Below are 6000 nucleotides of genomic sequence, written 5' to 3' on the forward strand. Positions count from 1 at the left end.
AATTTTCACTTAGTTAACTAGAATTTTAATTCTATTGCATTGTGCTACAGTACGATGTTACTCACTTTCAATGTGTGTTATCGTATATGTATTACTTTTGAATGTGTGTTATCTGGGTGCTATATTGTCTTGTACTTTTGAATGTACGTTATCGTATTGTCATTCAAAGTGTTTGTGTACTTGGGACGCTTTAGTTTGTTTTGTTTGTTTTTGAATCTTTATTTAGATGTACGCAAATTTTTTCATACATCTAGTAGGAAAATATAAAAAATACAAAAAATAACAACTACATTTTAAGAGAAAAAGATAAATACACAAAATTATATTATATAAGATATCTAGGTGACTAAAATAATATTGGTGAGTATGTTCAACAATCAAAAATTATTTTTTACATATAAAGCACATGTCCTACGAAAAGTTGTGGCTTTGTGGCTACGAAGGCTTGTGGCTTCCTTTATGACATTTGGTAGGTTATTATAAAGTTTTTGCCCTTTATAAAACGCGCTGTTTTGTGTGCATGAAAGTTTAGTTTTGGGAAGCCTAAAATCTCTGCGTCTTCTCGTAGGATAATTGTGAACATTTTCATGGTACATAACATTTCTTTGCAGATAATTTGGGAGCATATTATTTTGAAGCTTATACATCATTGTTAACGTATTATATATTATATGTTGTTTGGTTGTCATCATATTTAAATTTTGTAACATAATTTTAACTCTAGTAAAAATATAAGTAAGTTAGTTAAGTTATTTTTCTAGTAAGTTCTATGATTGTATGTAAGAGTCTGTTATTTATTTTATATAACGGGAGATATTGAATTTAAGATAGAAATATTGTATTATAATTGTATATTGAGATAGAACCTGCAGACAAGCAGCCATGTGGCAGCTTCGTGGGACTATCTACACATTGTCTAAAAAAAAAATGTAATAAATTTCAGTCAATAAAGGTCTTTAAAAATTCAAAAAATGTAAACATTATTCTTATGTAGTTTCACGAATTCATGTATTATTATAGTGGTAGGAGTTAGAGGGAGATAATTAGCGAGGTCAGCCTTGGATGGGAAGCCGGGAGCGGATTGTGGTTGAAGGGGATAGATAGTAGCTCACGGAAACCGACGAGATCTGATGGGATCCAGTGGGAGTCTACGATGGGCCCTGAACACTGAAAAATGATGAAAAAACCTTGATGCAAAGAGAAGGCCGTTTCTAGAAGGCAGATAGAGATTTCTACAGATATTCTCGAAGTATGGTGGCACCGTGGATTTAGCGCCCGACCTAAATATAAACTCCATGGCAACCGGAGAAAACTAAAGCTCCGACCACACGGCAGGGGTACTAGGTAACGCACGCCTCGCGCCATCTGGTACAGGGGGAAAACGTACCGATACAAAATATTGCAAATTTATTAAAAATCTCGTAAAATTATTCGTATTCCTGTTAAAAGTCCGTTCAGAATTTAAAGATTGGTTGAATTGGCAATAGCCGTGTTTAGTGACCTGAAGACTACTTTAGTAGGTTCTTTACAACCTTCTTTTTCCCCACTCCCTTCAGCCTCACAACATACCGTAGTTAAGTATGCCATAGCCTCACTGTTACCGAATAATTGGGAGCAGTTTTTCTTAAAAAAAAATAAAAACGCGACGGCCTTGTGACACATTTGGTGTCAGGCAATGATCGTGCTCCGTACTTTGCTGAAGAATTGTGCTGATGTCAGAACTTCAATAGCCGGCTATTACTAACCGCGTCAGTCTTTCCGAGACATGACGAAATGTCAACCCATCGACTTTTTAGAATGTGTTTATTGATAGAATGATATCAACTGATTTACATAAGCCAAATTTACTTCCTACACAATAAAAATCTTTGATCCCACTATTATATCTTAACTGGTACTAACCTAATATGCATAAAATACTTCCTCGTCAAACACTGCATCTTCCTTGAGAATCTTAAGGAGGATGCTGTGTTTTTACTTATGACGGCATAATGTCCTATAATAATACTTTACATAAAACATGCAAACACCTCAGCAAATGTTCTTCTAGTGAGGTGTTTACATTACTACTAACCCATACAAGTTGAAATTACTAACTTTTTTTTGTATAACCGGTAAACAGTTTGTTAGAATAGAAATGAATAAAGTAAAATCAAAACTGATCAATAAACTATTGCTCCAGATGAGTTTTTACCTCCGTTGAACTCCAATATTATAATCATCACAGAATCTGGTCGAAACTCCAATGCCTTCTGAAATACCTCCATCGAGATATATAGGCAGCTGCAGGTCATCACCCAGTAAATTATGTAAATCAGCGAATTGGTGGACATTGCTTTCTTGAACTCGATGAATTCGGTATAAATGAAACAATAGTGTTTCTGCACCTATTGGCCTCCTCACACTTCCTAATGTGTCATCGGGCGTATGAGGCAGCTGACCGCCTCATACGCCTGGCTCGTGCCGTTTGGTCGAAGCCAATGACGTCGATGCAGATGGGACACTGAGCCTGCGTGATGCGCTTATTGATTGAGGCTCTACCCAGCGGGTGTTGTTATGGCTACTGGCTATCTACATAGTTCAACAAGTGCAAGTATAGGAAGCCCAATCAATAAAGCTGTTTGGATGTGTGCTGTGCGGATCTGACCCTGGCAACTGAAGAGTCTGTTCAGACTATGCGTGTCTTACATTTATATTTTATTAAAAATATGAACGATGAAATTTTGCACACTTTACAAGAGGAAGGTCACTGTCTACATCTGAGTTAAAAAAACCTGAGCAATGCCGGGGACTTCAGCTAGTAATAAATAAACGCTTAACTTTTTCGATAAATAAGTTATATGTTTTTAAAAAAATAAGGTTTCTAAATAAATAAGGGTGTTTCAATAAATTCGTTGAATAATATTGGTAAAAACATGTACAATAATTGTTTAAAACTTATAAGTTGAATAAGTGAAATGTCCTTATGCTGTTTTAGTGCTTTCAATTTTAAACTTTTTTTGTGAAAAACTTCTGATGTGTTACAAGTTACATTTTTTCTAATCTTCGCACTGGACGATTTTTTTTCCGCACTGGATCGATGTAGTCACGCTGGGTCGGTCTTGTAAATTTGACTTGGGCCAATTTGAACTAACGGTGATAATATTGACGTTTTTTTATTGTTTACATTGTTTTCACGAAACTCATTTTTAAATTTGACTATTTTACTCGTAATATCTTACCGAAAAATGACAGCTGTGGACCACGTTGATTTATCAAAAATAACATTTATGGTTTCTAAAAATGCTTCATTTTGTTGGTGTAAAAAAATTTGACGTAAAATAAAACGATTAAAATCAATAAAAAAATACTGATCGTATTAGAAATCCAATTCAAATTAAAATAAATTGTCATTGAAGTGGCTCATTTTTCATACATTCATTGTTTGGTAGGTCTAAATCAGTGGAGGGGCAACTGAAGCACAAAAAAGTGGGTGTGTCAAGCCTACGCAAGACAGAAGTGAAACTTCTAGTATTCCTCTCTCTCTATTTTCATTTCATCATCTCTATTTTCTCTCTTAGGTTAGTTTGAAAATTAGAGGTTAAATAATTCAACGACGAAGCATGGATTTGATAGGATATTTCCTCTTGTGCCACTGATGTGTTCATCACCTCTATCTCGTCACTACTCATTTTTAACACTGAAATTCTGTACCAAACCGTATGAACCACAATCAATTACGTATTTCACTCGTATTACACTCACGACGCAGTATACTAACCAAGCAGCTGATGCTTGGCGTGGCGCAGTTCGCTGGTGTCTGAGAGAGAGGAAAGAAGAGAAGAGAGAGAACGTTCGTGAGCGGCTCCCCCACCTCAACAAGCGCATATGGTGAGAGAGGGACAGTGAACGGTGAGCGGTGGTGGGGGTACCCGCATTTTCGTGTCGATCCTGACTCGGTTTTACTCCGTCCCCGAAAATCCATTACGCGCCTAAAGAAGTTTCACTTCAAAAAGACAAACAACAAATTACTTTGAGATCGTGAGAATGTAAAAATAAAATTACGGATGTGGATACTTCTGCAGACGCATTTCGAAGGAAACCATTCTCGTGTTTGAAGTGCAGTTTTTAAATTCTAATTGCATACTACGTGCTGCAGTGTAGTTTTAATTAAAGTTGGGAACTCGCACAAAGATTCAATATTAAGTTAAAGTTGTTTTGTCTTCCGAATGATTCCAGTTACGGTTTCTAAGGAAACCGTTCGCATGTTCCGAGTGGAGTTTAATTTTTAGTTTCACACAATATGCCGCAGAATTTCGAGGAACACTATGTGCTTGTCCCACGTGTAACGATTATTAAGGCTCACGGACTCTTATGCAGAATTAATTACTCTTTAGTTTAAACCAGTCTTGTGTTTTGAACGCAACTTTAAATTTGATTTGAGGACTCATCTGCAGAGGCAACTTAAAGGCAATTATTCTGGGGTTCCAATAATACAAAATACTTGTCGGTTAGTCTTTACTAGAATCTATAGAAAGGAATTAAACCAAATATAACACAAAATAACCAGTTTATTAAATATTACCAACCATAAACTAAAATAATCAAAATAAACAATTATCTTAAAACAGTGTTTAAAATAATTGATCGAACCGAGCTCCATAAAAGTAATAAAAATTTAAAGGTAAGGTAGGTGGTAGTCTCACTGATCGCAGCCGTAGCCAGATACGGACGCTGAGGTTCACAAATCAGCAGCCGAAAAACAAGTTTGGTACAGCGCGTTTACGTGTAGTAAACAGATCGGTTGATGACAACCTAAACATTCGTAATTCGTCATCCTCCTACATCCTAATTCAAACACGCATATTCCACACTTTCGCCTTTTGGGAGGTGTTGGAGGGAATGTGGGGTTTTTTTCACGTTCCTCGTGGGGCAAAAACCTTTTCAAGCGAGTTTGCAACTGAATCGGCATTCCACTTGTATTCAGACTTCGCCGAGCTAGTTGTCCGATGTCGCTCTCATCGCCTAAATCTTCAAACCAAAGCTGGATCTTCAGAAGCATCATCATCGAGAATAAACTTTACCATATCATCAACATTATTGCGTTGCGTGTATATAAAATGCCTGAAAAGAGGAAATTATAATTCAATCGGGCGCACTCTGCCTGAAAGGCCAGGGTCCAATACAGCAATGACATTTATTTCTCAAGATACTGATGAATTTTATACAGAACATGCATAATTGAGTATAATGCACATTACAATATCCATATTCAAGCGATTGAAAAAGTCCAGCATAGATTCCTTAGGTATATTAATTTTAAATTAGGTATTCCAAGAGAATCCGTGGACTATAATTTGTTATAGAACTGGACTAATCTCGTAAATTTATCAGATCGCAGAAAAATCTGTGATCTATTAATATTATATAAAATAATTCACTCGGTCCTGCATACCCCTGATTTAATAGAACTAATACGATTTCATTGCCCTGGTCGCGCTAACAATAGACTGACTCTACCGTTCTACTATAATAACACACATACATTATCACATTATTACTCACCAATCAGTCGATTACACATTTTGGGAAATGAACATGCCAACATAGGCGACATTTATTTCTTAAAATTAGCGCAATATAAACATGCACTCAAAAATTATTTTTCCATAATGTAACTTTATATACGCAATATGGACATGTTGAAATGAAATGATGATATTTCTCATTGTTCTTTTTTTTTTATTTTTGGTTGTGATACACAAAATAATTGTATGTTTTTTTAAGTTTAAAACTACTATTATGTAATGATATTATTTTTCTTACTTTGTACTCTATTATATGTTTATTTATAAAAGGCAGTATAGCCGTTTATGTATTTAAAATAAAATAAATAAAATAAAAAAAATAATGAACAACTGCAAATAAAAATATTCTGAAAATCTCACCTTCAAAATTGTGATGCAATCGGGCGCAGGCGGCCTGTGAAGCCAGGGAAGGTGTAAGTGAGAATCGTAAAGA

Source organism: Hesperophylax consimilis, chromosome 23, assembly GCF_061612785.1.
Source record: "Hesperophylax consimilis isolate HC1 chromosome 23, BYU_Hcon_1.0, whole genome shotgun sequence".
NCBI lineage: Eukaryota > Metazoa > Arthropoda > Insecta > Trichoptera > Limnephilidae > Hesperophylax > Hesperophylax consimilis.